The 17013-nt window shown below is 32.0% G+C and overlaps 2 protein-coding genes across 2 annotated transcripts in view; both read left to right on the top strand.

The window, feature by feature from the left end:
- Positions 1 to 17013, top strand: part of LOC133186126 (large ribosomal subunit protein eL32-like) — a 256634-nt gene that overhangs the window by 81425 nt on the left and 158196 nt on the right. The window lies entirely within an intron of this gene.
- Positions 11766 to 17013, top strand: part of LOC133186115 (lipopolysaccharide-induced tumor necrosis factor-alpha factor homolog) — a 197062-nt gene continuing 191814 nt past the window's right edge. The window contains exon 1 of the mRNA XM_061321392.1: positions 11766 to 11772. The gene's annotated coding sequence lies outside the window, so the exon portion shown is untranslated. The remainder of the gene's footprint in view (positions 11773 to 17013) is intronic.

Here is a 17013-nt window from a genome sequence, read left to right as displayed (position 1 = left end):
AAGATTACGTAAAATTATGAAATATTCCTAAGAATTTAAGGACACACAAAATATTGCAATAAAAATTGAAATTAAGCGATAGAAAGACAAAAGATATACAAGATGAACTTGATAGGATGGAATTTGAATACACATGTATATTTATTTTCAATGTAGATTTTGACAATAATAAATTTGCACATTAAAACAATAATTTCTTGAGGTGTATATTCATATAATGCTTTCTTATTTATATTTGTAGTCATGAAAAACGCTCAGTATTTTCTTATTATGGGAGTTTCATGACTTAATCGCCAGTGATAAAGAAACAATTAAAATAGTTTACCTTATGAAAAGAGGTTTTAGCAATATCATTCTCACAATTAAAATATCGGCTGTCATGATAACACATCATTTGTGCCATAGTTATAACCCAGCAAACAAAGACTGCGGTATAAAGGAATCACTTTGTCTGTCTCTGTATTCTTTTGTCTGTGCAATCATGATGGGGTCATAACTTTGTAATGGAGAAAAATTGCAAGTTCATTCTTGATAAAACGATTGTTTATTATCTGAGGTTGAATTTTGACTTTGTTTAACCCAAGGTCATTTCGGCTATTTCAAGATCGTTGGCAGTAAATAGTGTAAAATTCGTGCCTGGTCTATAACTTTCGTATGAAGGCACATCGGATATTGATACTTCATACAGAGATTGTTTAAGACATGTAGATGTATCATGTTCTTCATTTAATATCAGATGATAAAGTTCAAGGTTCTTTATAGAAAAATGTATAATTCGTATCCTGACCACATTTCATTATGGAGAAATATTGTAAGCTCATGCTTGACAAAAAGATTTATGCCCCAATGGTATGTTCAAACCTTAACCCAAGGTCATTCCAGCAAGATCAAGGTCACAAGAAAAAGTTTAAAATGTGTGTCCGGGCCACATAACTTTGTAATGGAGAACCATTTAGAAGTTCATTTTTGACATACCGGTAGATTGCATGTGAACAAAGAGTGTGTCATGGTCTTGACCCATGATAATTCTAGCAAGTGAAGACCACTGGCAGAAAAAAAATTAAATTTGTGCCTGGTCTTATTTTCTAATGAAAAGTATTGGATGTTCATACTTCATAAAAAAATGATTATGATCTTAAAGTATTTCATGATTTTGACTTAAGGTCATTTGATAAAGTTTCAATAATAACAATAACAATTGAAATAACAAAACCTATAAAAAGGAATTATTGTTTCACCGGGGGGGGGGGGGGAGATGTTTAAAAAATGTTTTCCGTTTTCCGTTCATTTCTATAGTGAAAAACGCTAGTTTTACCAAATTTAAAGAGTTATCTCTCTTTGTTTTCCCAAATAAGTTATGTTTTATGAAAATTCACATAAATATCTACATTAAAATGAAAAATCATTCAAATGTGTTAACTTTTGAAATTTGACTTGGAGGTAGGCGGCAGAACAATACTATCGTTCGCAGTTCTTTCATTTCAGTATGTGCAACCTCTGCGAAGAAAATGAACGGAAACTGTAAATAACTGGAATTTGTCCAAGGGACTCCGTCAAAATTGCTCGATCGTACCTAAAACAGAAGTCGACCTAGATATTCTCATGATCCATCTGTATATCAAATTTCATTTCAGTATGTGCAACCTCTGCGAAGAAAATGAACAGAAACTGTTGGTGGACCAACAGACAGACCGACCGACAGACAGCAGCAAAGCAATATGCCCGCCCTTCTTCGAAGGGGGGCATAACAATATCTTTTTCGATTTCCAACGTTTCCTCACCTCTTACTAACATGTTTGTACACCCCTTTTACGAAGTCACAATGTGAAACAATTATGTCATAATTTTGAGTGGTTCATGCAGTTAGGTATGATATACAGAAAGTTTCAAAGAATTTTAATTGAAGGGATAAAAAATTGTAAGAAACTATTTAAAAAAATGTTTTGTTTTCTTTTCTTTTAAGTGTCAAATATTTGAAACTACGTTTATTTACATTAAAATACAGTGTTTGATAACGGCGTCATGTCAGTAGCACGTCGGATTGACGATCTCGTGATCGTGAGTTCGATCCCTGGCGTGGGTGATGTCGAATTTTCTTAAGAAAAAGAAGCCATGCAATAATTCAGCATATGCTTACGCTTTATAAATCCTTAGAACACTATGCGGAATTACATGGGTTTTGATTATATATAGAGACAAACTGATATTAAGCATAATATTTTTTGTTAGGGAGACTTCTTGACATGGTAACAAATGAAACAATGTTTGAATTTTTTATTATTTATGGTTAATTACATGTCTAAACAACTTTTTTCCACTCTACCTGACATGATTCAGCCTAAATTTAATACCATTAACTCATATTAAGCAAATATTGGTTGCTATGTCTCGTGTTACTATGACAACATGCCCTAAAGTTGAAAAATGGCAGTTTTGTGCATGTTGAGAGTCCCATTTTTAAAGTTTGCAGCAATACAGAAAAAGACAGTTATAGATCAGACAAGAATTTTACACTCTTAACTACTAGTGACCTTGAACTAGCTGAAATGACCTTGGGTAAAAGTCAATATATACCCTCAGAATATTAACAATTTTTCTCTCAAGAATGAACTTGTAATGTTTCTACATTATAAAGCATTACAAAGTTATGACCCGGATGTTATTGCTAGGACAAAAGGACACAGAGACAGACAGAGAGACAGGTGATTCTTTATAACTCATATCTTTGTTTGCTGCGTTATAACTTAGGCACAAATTGTGGTACTATGCTGTGTCATCTTGGCAACTGATATTTTCATTGTTAGAATAATATTGCTAAAACCTTTTTTTAATAAGGTCAAGTATTTTTATTTTTTATCGCTGGCGATTGCGTTAAGTCATCTAGCTCCCATAATAAGAAAATACTGAGCGTTTTTCTGCACGTAAAATGTACGCCGAGTGTAGCCATAGTTACCACCTATACAGAGATATATTCCAAAAACTTTCTTTACATTATATGTGGCAACAAGGTTTTTTTAAATATGAAAATGGTCAACTTGGTTTTTTTAGTGCTTGTGAAGGGTCACTAAGATTCAAAGTAGCCGAATACCTAAATTTTGTTGAAATCATCCTCTCTGTTGACATGACAACCAAGGCACATAGCAACCAAACTTTGATTGATTTAACATTCTGTTGTCAAACTATTATAATTGTTACTATTATAATGAGCAAAGTTTCATGAAAATCGATGACCATGCGTGCAAAAAAAAGTTCAATTGATTACTGAAAATTGCTCATAACTCTCCATAACAAATCTTTTTCTTATTTGTTCTTATGTGCTCAAATGTTGTTGCCATGGGTTAAAAGTATAAAAATGGGTTAAAATTATTAAAATATACTTTGATAAGACATCTATACAAAATAAAATTTGATTAATCGCAATATGCTACCAAACTGTGGATTAATATTTTACAATTGTTCATAAATATGTGTCAAATGTGACTTTATTTGCTCTGTTGCTATGAAGAATTTGCTGTTGCCATAAGTATCTTTACAATATTTCTTGGTTTGCAAAGGTGTCTCAGATATATTTTCTTACTTTAAACTGTGTTTTTGTACTCTCAGATAACAATTTATTAGATTAATAATTTTCACATTGAACGATTTACTATTTTTATTTATCAAAACATTCATTTTTGTTGCTAGGCAACGGATTGGAATTTTCAAAAAACACACCTTTTCGAATTTAAAGTCCAAAAGAGACATTCCTCTGCTTTTATGCGAAATATTTGCAACTCCTGTATTACGCCAGAAGTTTGAGTAATAAGGCCTTGAAAAGTACCAAAATCAACAAAAATGCTGAATCAGCAAAAAACACAAAACATGCATATCTACAGATGTCTATAGCTAGTACAGATATATCTCAAAATTTTATTTCTATGTAATGCATTGTGAAAACACTTTAAATGTTTGTCTTTACGATAAGAATAAATAAGAAGAAATTCTTAAATATTCACAATCAATTTCAAGCCCTAAAGATTAGTGATTTTTTAGTTCATACACAAGGAAAATTGACTGGTTGCTAGGGAAATTTCTTTTGTTATGTTTCCAAAGTAACCATGTTCTAAAACTTTTTATCATTTTGCATACATGGTTTATAGCGCAAAAGAAATCTATGAGTTGAAAATCATCTGATTCTAAGAACCCTCATGATTCACCTTCTCCCTGATTCTTACAGAGACTTGTACTTAATTAAGGAATGAATTAAATAGCTACCTAAGTTATACTGTATAACCTGGGTTATACCCTGGGTTGGTGCAGTTTAAGATTTATAAACGGTTTATAAAAAAAGCGTAAACTGTTCAAACTCAGGTTATAGCAGTATAACTTGGGTAGCTATTAAATTTATTACATATAATTTAATTTTTCGATCAATAAGTATAGAAAATAAAACAATTTCTCCTTCAAAATATACATTCAACATATACATGTATATGTTTTAAATGTAACATCAAGCGGATTGATACGTTTTTGACGTAAGTCATTGTGACGTAGGCACGTTATTAACTTTTTTTTATCCAATTAAATGACGTGTAACAACCAAAATTAAATTATTTACATGTATACATAAAAATACACCAATTGCACAGTTAGGACTTTTTTTACTCATAATGTAGATAAAATGTATACGTGTAAATATTCTTTTTGAGAGTGGATTTTGTATAAAATACCAGGGTATGTTTATTGAATGTTATTGCAGATGGTTTTTCTTTTATAATGAATGTTCTAAGATAAATGACCTTAGACTGAACTATTTGGGAAAAAAGTATTACGATAAGAAACCTTGTATTTTGAAAAGAATTAAGCTTTGAAACGTACGAAAAGTAATGGGACTTAGTGATATCGGAAAATATTTGATAAAGCTCGAGCTCCATAAAGAAAATGATTTATCTGGTCCTGTTTATTAAAACTGAAAACTGCACATATTAAAAAATCGGCATTACGAATAAGTGTAACGCTCACCGTGCGGAATGTCTTTCCTTTTTTTTTTAGTTGTTTATGACTGAAAATTGATGTGATATCACGAAAGAATTCTTAACAGTGTGGGCTACAGATACCAAGCCAAAACTGATATCTGAATTCGCGTACATTTCAGTCTGTATAGTGTTTTAGGGGATGGCCATTTCAATCTGAAGGAGGAAGCAATTTTTTTGTAGTCAGAATATTTATATTAATGCCAGTCAAGACAATTTTTTTATTTTCAAAATGACTAAGGACAGATTATTCATTTTCTTCTCCAATGAAAAAGTTTGACAAGCAAAATAAATAAATAAATAAATCAATCAATCAATCAATCAATCATTTTATCCGAGTTCAATTTTCAAATTTCAAAAATTAAATTTTTCGAAGTATTAAAATCTTTATGATAGGAGTAAAGAACTTAAAATTTTCATTCTTGAGAAAATTAAAAAAATTTAAATTACTTGACCGATTTTCAAACTTCTTTTTACCGTTATTAATTATTGATGGCAATATGAAATATACATTGCTCCAGAAGCCAAAAAAAAAAAAAAAAAAAAAAAAATCAGTTATTGAAACAATTTGAAAATTAAATAGGTTGAAATAAAAATATTACTTGAAAGTAATCAAAACCTCTTTAAATTTATTTGAAATGTCATTTTTTAAAACCTGTTTTGAATACAGGAACAGGAACATCAAATCATTTTAACGTATTCAATGTATAAAGAAGGTATTTTGAGCAATTTTGAATCATCTTAAACTAGGTTTAAAATGCATTGCTAGATAATGATGGAAGTAAAATGAACCAAATTCACATCACAGATAACATGTAAGAAGCCAGTCATTTTGCACCTTAAAAGTTTTTAAGAGTTATTTGCCCTTGATGAAAAGAAGAAATTTTTAATTTTTTCAAAATATGTATGGTGAATAATTCATTTTATTTCATATTATAATAAAGAGAGAGTTTATGCATACATTCACCAAGAGATTTCTAAGAAATTCAAATAACTTTTTACAATATCTTAATAACACATGCGCTGCCCATAGACTTCAATGTTAACGTCAAGGTACAATATTAATTGTATAATAATCAAAATTTGGTAAATTCCTTTGGAGCATTATTTAAAAATCGGACCATTTATTTATTAGGTACAGAAAATGGTCGTTATACATTGAATACCTTAGTTTGAATGCATTTGAGACGAAATAAGGAAATACTAAATACATTCGAATTTCCTTTTTTTTTAAAAAAAAAAGGTTTCAATTACTTTAAAATCATAATTTTTTGGTAAATTTTCGACATTTTCAAGATCGTAGAGCTGATAAATTATTATCATGATTACAAAAATAAATAAAAGTCAAAATTTATATTTATCTTTAAAATGGATATTGAACTGAAAGACTGAGAACATGAAATCATTTTATATGAATCCATTTGAAGACAAATAAGAGAGAATTTCAACAATACTTTTTTTTCCAAATTTTATTTCCTTTCAAATGTTAAAATAAGATCATGTGAAATTTTTTGGAGGTCAAATGAGAAAAAAATTCAACGATTAAATTTTTCAAAAAAATTGAATCATAATTTTAAAAGGCGAAGAACAGCATACATGTATGATTCCCTTTAAAAATCTTTTTGAGGTCAAACAAGACGAAATTTCAAAGATTTGAATTTTTCAGAAAATATCAACTTCATTTAATGTTAAGAAAGGTCATATTCGGTATTTTTAAGGGGAAACATTATAGCATGTCATCTGGAATCTTTAAGAGTTCATATAAGAGGGAATTTCGACGATTTGATTTTTTCAGAATATTTGAATTGCTTTTAAACATTGTTTGAACAAGGTTAATTCGGTTTATTGAACAGCGTACTTCATCATAAGGTGTCTTGAGAACATTTTGTTGGTCAAATGAGATTAAATTTCAACGAATTAAATTTTTCAAAAAATTAAAATTGCTTCCTTCAAATGTTAAGACATTGCATTTTCGGTATTTTCAAGGGAGGAGAACATCGAGAGATAAAAGTGTTTTGAAATTTTATGTAGGTCAAACAGAATGAAATTTCAACGATTTAAATATTTGGTAGAAAATTAAAATGAATCAAAATTTTAAAATAATGTCTGTTTCAGTATTGTGAATACTTTTGATGCAATCAGCGTGCCATAGTTTACATTCTCCTTTAAGGATGTATTCCGCTGACTATACTGAGGCGAAAGCCATTTTTACTGAACTCAGATGTTAGCCATCAAAATATGCATATTTTCCCCCACTAACCCCCTATTATCTATTCGCTTTTTGATTCTTTGTAGTTTTGATAGTCTTCGAAAAACATTTTTAAAAGTTTAAATCCAGATTAAAAGTTTTCAGAGAAAGAAATTTCCCATCATTTTTCTATGAAAAATACCATCCAGTGAAGTATAGGTGCATGACTATCAGATGCATCGGGATCAAAGCAAATAAGTGAGTAACCTTTAGCTTCAATTATTATGGAACTTATGATTGGTCTTACCTTATGCACAAATAAAAATGAAGTTACCTTTTTTAAAACTAAACTTTACATACACCTTCTCAGTCAATCTGCATTATGCTTATTGAATAAAACTAAAAGTTTCAAGAGAGATGCATGAATTACAGTCTTACTAATTCTGGACTACACTAAAATCCCGGCTTTTTTTCAAATGCACAGACGGGACAAACGCGGTGCGAACTTCAGCAGTATTTACATATGTTGTGACAGCCAAATTCAGAGTAATTTTATTTTGCTCTGGAAGTGGGTTAGAGAAGGTAAACTATAATGAGAGACTACTGATTATGAGAACTCTTCTACCTACATTACACGCTTTACGGTATTACTATAAAGGTCCAATTTTTAGTTAAGAACTTCAGAAACGAATAAGGTTAAAGGTTATGTCCATCTCCTTTTCCAGAAGAAAGCTTCAAGAATATCCTAAAGTTGATTGAATTTATAAACTCACGTTTGAGTATTTGATGTACAGCAAGAATCAAAAGTTATTTATGAAGGATTGAAGGTGACCGATAAGAAGACATCTAATTCCGTGGTTTTTTGGAATAAATGGACGATTGTAATTCAGCAGTACTAAAAGTCAGGATAGAGCTTTGTATATATTTTCATGAGAGGGTGATGTAGTCTTTGTTTTAGCAAAATCTATTTATTTAATTTGTTCTTTTTATTTATTTAGTTTTCAGCACGTTTAAAATAAATTAATCTTTATCAATCATTACATATGTAAGGGTCACGTACCACATTTATCTAGTTTCAAAACAACTGGACCTGTCCCATATATACATGTATCACGCAAGATATCAACCTGAACATACAGTGTTTCTTGAATTTTTAAGAAAAAAGAACAAATTTTATGCATAGATAAACTCCCTGAAAACCTGTCAACCCAAGCGCAGTAATTATAGCTCCCAGGTCTGTCGTCTGTTGTAGCATTTGTTTTGTAGAATCTGAGACCAAGACGGCGTTAGATTGTTTATACACAAGGAAAGCAAATGGATTTGGCTCCGTTTGTGGTGGGATGGGTTGGAAATACGGTTTTATTGACTAAAAGAGATACATATCGTAGGTTCTATAGATACTTACAGAAAATCGTCAGAGTATATTAAGACCGATAGAGTGCAGCATTTATCATATAAAATCTTACAATCAAATCGAAATATGATTCCCCAACTTTCAAAGCTAAATGAGTAACGAAATCAAAATTATTAGAAATAATGATTTTCTTTTTTTATTTTAAAAATACATGTTTAATCCATCTATCCCCCAAAAGAGATTTCAGTCTTTCTTCACTCTACGATCCCTTTGGTATACCGATCCCAATGTATTTTCAGAGTATTTAAAGGACTTTGCACTCTAACTCCCGATTCCCGCCAACATTTTACACCCATTTAATTCAATACTAATGGCAATTTGGCCAAAAAAATCTTTGTTGAATGCAAAGAAGAGTTCAATGGTAATTGATTAATAAATTTAATACCAGTGTTAAATAGTTAATAACTCTTAATTCAAACTCTTTTTAAAAGGGGGTAGACGATGTTTTCCATTGAAATCAGGCTTGAAAGCATCAGCATATTTTAAAATATTCTTGGATATGGATAAATGTTCTTTAAATATTTCCTTATGTTTTACGCATATAAAATCAAACATATGTAATTGATAAAATACAACGTTTAAGTTGTAAACTGTTTCGAAATTGGTGAAAAATGATCATTTTTGTCGTTTTTTGTCTGTAAGCATATGCTCCCCCCCCCCCCCCCGTGAAACACAAAAAGCTTTGGTATGAATTAGTGAAATAACAATCCATATTACCTTTAAAAAGGATTTTTTGTTTCGGGGGGGGGGGGGGGGGGGGAGATGTTTTTAAAATAGTTTCCGTTTTCCATTGATTTCTATAGTGGAAAACACAAGTTTTACCAAAATTATAGTTATCTCTCTTTGTTTTCCAAAAAAGTAATGTTTAATGAAAATTCTTATTAATATCTATAAAAAAATGTAAATGAAAAATCATTCAAATATATTAAGCTTTGAAAATTGACTTGGAGGTAGGCGGGAGAACAATACTATAGTTTGCAGTTCTTTCAGTTTGTGTGAAAACTGTATGGAAAACAGTTTCAAAGCACGGCGACGGCGTCTTGAGCTCAGAAACTTGTGATATAAATGCTAATTATCAAACATCTCCCTTTCAAAATGGAAAAAAAAAACCGTACACTTTTATGTCATTAAACAAATTTTAAAAGAATCTTTTTTTTTTTACCTTTAATGCCAGACATCCCGATTTAAAAAAAATTAAATGGTCATGTGTGTATTGAATGGAAAATTCCTACCTTAAGGCACAACAATTTTTTTTATATTTGTTTGGTAGAAAAAAAATCATTCTTTATCCCAGAAAGTAACGCAAAGTTGAAACAGTTGAACCCTGACCCCTCCGCTTCAATCCCTACTTTCTAATGTTTCTTATGTAATTTCTACTGTTTCTGGATATAAAACTGCCTTTGAAATAGGAAAACCACGATAGTATATCTTTTCTTCAAGGTTTGCTCGTAATCAATGACACAGAACCGGATTGAAAGCCTAGCTAGAAACCTTTTTTGGAAACAAAATTACCTTTAAAAAAATATAGTTTAAATGAAAAGAAAACATATATACATGCATATGACTGTGTATTTGCAAATTTATAAACATCTTATAACAAAGTTTATATTTTCGTTCGCATCGTTTGTTTTACAAAATGTCAATCTTATATTTAATGTGTTTTATAAAATTTGGATATTTAATACACATTTGCTCTCTTATAGCCGCCACCAAGGATAGGTCCGACTCCGATTCCTCGAACAGGTCCGACCCCGACTCCTCCAACAGGTCCTACCCCGACTCCTCCAACAGATCCTACCCCGACTTCTCCAACAGATCCGAATCCTCTCAGAGGGAAATTTTGACTGTAGTATGCAGGAAAAGTGCATGTGTTCACATTTCCTCTATATCCATTACAGCACTTCAGATAACCACCACAATGATAATCGTGGTTACAATCTCCACCTATGACTGGGTTAGTATAGTGTGGACAAGGTCCAACTGGCTTTCTATATTCTTGAGGAACCATGCACACTCTTCTAGGAGAATATTATACGTAACAACATTTCTGGACCCCTGGACATTGGCTTTCGTGAAAACATTCATGTCCATAGTCTGCTTCATTGGTGCCATGATTTGGACATGTACCATATTTATATTCTGTGATATAACAAGAAAATGGAAACTTTAAAGTGAAATCAAGTAAGTTGTTTTATTTTTCATGAAGAATTAAAAGACAAACAAAAGATAGAATAGATTCAAAACTAAATTAATTCTTAATTTGTATTCCATCAATAGTTCATTATTCAGACAGAACTCTAAAAAGTTATTTTAATTGAATCCAATTTCAAATAATATAGCTCTTTTCCGGTTATATGAATCGAATAAGCTGTCGATAAACTCTACCATGTTCATTTTCCTTAAAGAAAGGATTAGTCTTATGAAACATATTATCCTTACAGAATAGTCTTGATTTATGAAATATTGAGATTAGCCAAACAGGATGGAAATTAAGATGACAAAAAATACATACGATTTCCTCCATGTCTTGCATATACTTCTCCTTGAGGACCAGCACTGCAGACCGCAACGGATATCAGGAGTACAAATGCTCTCATGGTTACCTGTTCATATATATATATATATATATATATATATATATATATATATATATATATATATATATATATATATATATATATATATATATATATATACACGAGGGTTGTCCCAGAAAGACGAGAACTTTTTGAATATTTCAGAAACTATTCGACAAAAACTCATAATTTTTTGCACGTTAAGTATTGCACATAAGTATATAAAACAGCATTTAAAGGGTGTTAAATATCGGTGCTCGGCGCACGGCAATTTCTTTTACTTTTAAAAGTAATATTCTCAATGAAGTTTTCTTTATTACCAGGCTGTACGGAAATATAATGTCACAAAAACCTCCATAAATACCCTTTGATCTGGTTATTTGTGTATGAAAATTCATTAATTTGACATCATTGATGACATATATATGACATTATTTTCCAAAACACTTTTAATTAGATATTGTCAAAAATGGCGACGTTTGGTGATAATGTGGCGCACCAAATTATTAAGCAGTACTGTGTTGAGCGGGATTTGACTCCTGTCCATACGAAAAAAGAGATGTTAACAGTGTAAAAACAGAAACATAAATCTCGGACACAGGTTAATCCCTAGTTGAAGAGGTTTGAGGATGGCTTGACTGGTTATCCGATAGAAGAGGCGTTTTGTAGATCAACAAAAATGAAGACAAACTGAAAGTCAGGAGCAGGACGTCTTGGGCCTAAGTGAAGGCCACCGTTAGACAATGCGAACTGTTAGGTTTATTATCGGGATTGTAAATTTGTGTATTAAAAGAATTAATTCCGCAATCTTTTGGTAGCACTAGTACTTGAGATGTATAACTTGGTAAATAAAAGAAAATTAAATACAGTGCCGAATTTATGCTTAAACGAATTTTATCAAAAGCACGTTTCCAGAACTAATTCACAAACGCCACGAGCTAAGCTTTGATGTCGTCAGTGTTGCGCCGAAAACTGATTTACCGGAGAAGGAACTGTTATTTATAGAGATATTTCACTGAAATTTTTATGCATTATTCAATCATTTTTTAACTTTATAGTAGTGTTAGTGAAACAAAAGATATTGAAAATGTTCGCGTATTTCTGGGACAACCCTCGTGTATATATATATATATATATATATATATATATATATATATATATATATATATATATATATATATATATATATATATATATATATATATATATATATATATATATATATATATATATCTGTGTGTTTGTGTGCGTGTGTAACTATAGTGAAAACTTTGATTCTTTGATTTACTATCAAACTTTACTCTGGAACTGTTTTTGAGATTTCAAAGCTTAAAATCTCTAGAATTCGATTAGAGTATTGTAAAATTTAGAAATAATGTGTGAATATACAAATAATATTTCAATGTAATATAAAAAATGTGCATGTATGAATTTGAAGAACAAAAAACATAACGATCTGAAATCCATAGTGAAAATACTGCGATTTACTATAGTGAAAAAACTTTGATACTATAGTTAACTATAGTAAACTATAGTTAACTATAGTGCTTTTTGGTTAGGGGCGTTACCGGCCTTCATCAGTCGTGTTTATTTAAATGCATAGCAACTAATGTTGAGCAACGTATTATGACCTATTATTATTTAAGAAATAAACAACAATGTTAAAAAGTTCTCTGGGAAATGAACTTGGTTAGTCACGTGATCAAATCCTGTGAAGCCCGAAGGGCTTCTCAGAAGATTTGATCACGTACCAACCAAGTTCATTTCCCAGTGAATTTTTAACATTGTTGTTTATTACTTTTATTTACATTTGAGACGAATATTCTGAAAAGAACTGCATTTATTATACGAACGGCCCGCCGTATTGCTATGTTGTGACGCGCAATGACCTAGAAGCTGTTTGGTCTTGAGAGTTCGCCTCGCTCCAACATTTGAATACTTACATTGATGTTCAGCAGTCCAGTTCAGGAAATATCTGTTCATAATGAAAAAACTATGGTCGCTACTGAGAATAATCTTACTATTATTGTATGAGTTCTTAATATATGAAGTCAAAAGCGGTGGTATCGTCTTCAGTTTACATACCTTCAAAGGAATTTCGGGTTAAAAAGGTAAGCGTGATTTTAACATTCTTCACACGGAAGAATGATCATTTGTTGAACAAAAAAAACATATATGTTTCAATAATTTTATCTTTTTCATCGCTTTAACGGCTTAGAAGTTCCGAAACCAGTGTCAACGGTACAGAAATATATAGACAAGATATTTTCTCTTCAATAGGTTCATCTTAGAAAAATATTTGCAAATGTAAATAAATGGACATAAAACATTGTTCAACACGGTTGAAATATTTCAAAAAGTGTTTTAAAGTGTTTTTCTGATATATATATATATATATATATATATATATATATATATATATATATATATATATATATATATATATATATATATATATATATATATATATATTGTAAAAAATCCATTGTTATAATGTTTTTCTTCGAGATATAACCTGTTAGAATTTTTCTTGAAAAAAATAAAGTATATGATTACATTTGACATCGATTTGCTTGATTAAAATAATTTTTGGAGGGAGGAGATTATGATAAAGATATGGATTTGATGAGAGAGAGATTAAAAAAAATTTGCATTATGCTTCCATAAAAAACTTTTTTCTTTCATCAATGCAAAAACTATTTTAAAAAAAGCTTAATGGACTGTATTGTGAAGATAATCAAAATGAAAACATCATAAACATCTTTAAAGAAAAAAGGAAGAGAAATAAAATTGTTTTCGATTTTCCTTAAAATTGCTAGCAAAAATTCATGCCAAGAAGAGGCAAAATAATTTTTCTTAATGCTAATAAGGTACTTACCGAGTCGTCTATCAGATTGAGTCCGAAAGGTACAGATATGAAATTTTCTCTCTCTTTTATACTCAGAAGTAAGCGGAAAAACGGGAATCACCTGACTAATAAAATCAAAGAAGTTTGATTGATTTATAAATTTCAATGTTTCCGTCTACATTGCATATAATTTGCATGTCAACTACTACGGAATCCGGATAGGGCCATTTAGTTTGTTATTGAATTAACGCACCATCGAAGTTTTGGATCGATGGTACAAAAACTCAATTAGTGATGATAAAGGTCACTGCGATAACGATGAAGGGATGGTGCGACAGTGCGATGACAACAGTGCGATTGCACGATGAAGCGATAGCGCGTTGGTACGAAAGCGATAACATGATGGTACGATGACGATGCATCGCGTCATCTTTATTGCACCATCGCGTCATCGTCATCGCACCATCGTAACATCGACCAAACAGTCGATAGTGGGATAGTGAACTATGTGGCACTATCCAGATTCCATAAATTACGGTCCTGTTAAAGTTAAAAGAAAAAGTCACAAAAAACACAAATTGATTTTTATTATTACCTATTTGTGACAGATCGTTAATTCGATAAACAAATGATAATGTTATTTTTGGTAATCTGACGCCAAACAAAACCAAAAATAAACGTTATTTCATTAGTTTGCGTTTTATATTCGTCGGCTTTTTAAATAAAATGAACAAAAAATAAACAAAAAAGATTAAACCCTAAAATGGAAAATGATTTCTCGAATGCGCACTCATAAGAAATTCTTAAACACAACATTTCAGCACGGAGACTTCTATACAATTTAGAAGTTTCTTTAAAGTCCCCGGCAAGGAAATGACTTACATTATTGCAGGCACGTAGTATAGGGGAGGGTGAGGATAGGGGCAGGGGGGCTTGTCCCACCCCCTCCTTTTTTCCAAAATAACATCTTACTGTTGAAAATGTTCTTTGAATGCCTGCCCTTCCCCCACTTTTTGGTGTAGTGTAGCCAAATAAGGTTAAAGGGTAATGTATTTGGTTGTGGAAGAAAGTTGTAACCACCACCCCCCTCCCACCCGAAATAGGATTTTCGAGTTATTACACTTAAATTTTTTGCCTATGCTTATCCAAGTTTTTCAGGTAAGTTGTAAATCTTTTTTTCTGGCTCCACCCCCCCCCCCACTCCACCCCCCTAACATGATGAAGTGTCAATTGCTATTCTACTTTTGAGATTTTCCAATTTAGAACGCCACATTTTCAATTATTTAGTTATATGTTTGGTAATTAATTAAGATTTCTTTTTTCCGGCATTTAATTATCTACACATTCAAGCCTTGTGTCTCAATGTCATAGTCCCCATCCTTTAGTAACCTTTCCACTCCGCATGCATCCGTCAGTCGATCACCCAATTTGGGGTTCTCTCTTCGTATAATCTATATCCTCAACCGTTCATTCCACTTTATTAAAACTTTGCACATTGAAGATATGAACTTACTTTTTCAGAAATAAAAATTCAAAAATATTGATTGATTGATTGTATGTTGTTTAACGTCCCATTCGAGAATTTTTCACTCATATAGAGACGTCTCCATATACCAGTGAATGGCTTCAATTTTAGACCTTTACTCGACACTCAGGGCCATTGAGCAATGAGGGATCTTTATCGTGCCAACGCCTACCGTGACACGGGACCTCGGTTTTTAAGGTCTCATCCGAAGGATCCGCAACTTTCACTTCAAAGTGAGCGCTTGGCGAAGGAACAGTTGCTTCCTTTTTTTTAATCTACTTAGGTCAGTCGCGGCCGAGATTCGAACTCACGGCCTCCCAATCACGGAACGAGCCCTCTATCGACTGAGCTACCATGACGTTAAAATGCAAAAATAAAGATTGCTACTTTCTATGGAATCGGGGTAGGGTCATGTAGTTCACAATCGAATTATCGAACTTTGACTGTTTGGTCGCTGGCACGATGACGCAATAGTGTGATGACGTTGAAGCGATGACGCGATCTAGTGATGGGGTTGATGCGATAACAATGGTGCGTGAGAACGATGAAGGGATAGGAGAATCGCTTCATCGTCATCGTTCCATTATGGAATCCGAATATGGCCATGTAATTCACTATCGCATCATCGCAACATCGAGGTTTGGATTGACGTGATAAATTGATGACGATGAAGCGATGTTTTGATGACGATGAAGCGATGTTTTGATGACGATGAAGCGTAGATGAGATAGCTTGATTACGATGATGCGATTGCACGATGGTGCGATAGCGATGATACAATAGTGCCATGACGATGACGCGATGGTACAATGACACTCCATCGTGCTATTGCACCATTGTCATCGCATATTGCGCCAACACATCATCATTATCGCACCGCCGCGTCATCGTCATCTCGCCATTGCATTCTCGTGCCATCGACCCTTTAATCGATGCTTGATGTGCGATAATGAACTACGTGACCCTATCTGGATTCCATACTCCATCGTCATCGCATCATCGCTATCGTACCATCGTATTATCGTGCTGTCGTTTCATCGTGCCATCGCACCATCGTCATGGCATTGTTGCGCCATTACATCTTCGTCATCCCACTATCGCTTCATCGTCATTGCAATATCGCGTCAACGCACTATTGACCCAAACCTCGATGGTGCGATGAACATGGCCGGATTCCATAATACATTATAGATAAATTGCGATGGCACACATTTCTTATTAATTCATAAACACCCCCTATTAAAAAAGATCTACACAGAATACATTGAAAAGTTTGAAAAAAGATGCATATTATTGATTATGTTTTATTTTTTTAATTTTCTTTTTTTTTAAATGTCAATCCTCTATGAAGCAATAATTATTTTGAAAGTTAAAACAAAGGCGTATATATCTTCCCCACCACCCACTTTGTGCACCTTTAGTAATAATTCAGAATGTGCATGGATGACCT

This window comes from Saccostrea echinata, unplaced genomic scaffold (genome assembly GCF_033153115.1).
Source record: "Saccostrea echinata isolate AGI-Se365-2 ecotype Australia unplaced genomic scaffold, CSIRO_AGI_Sech_v1 ptg000001l, whole genome shotgun sequence".
In the NCBI taxonomy this organism is placed as follows: domain Eukaryota; kingdom Metazoa; phylum Mollusca; class Bivalvia; order Ostreida; family Ostreidae; genus Saccostrea; species Saccostrea echinata.
The sequence above is the reverse complement of the archived record's forward strand: the minus strand, read 5'-3'. Positions and strand labels throughout refer to the sequence as shown.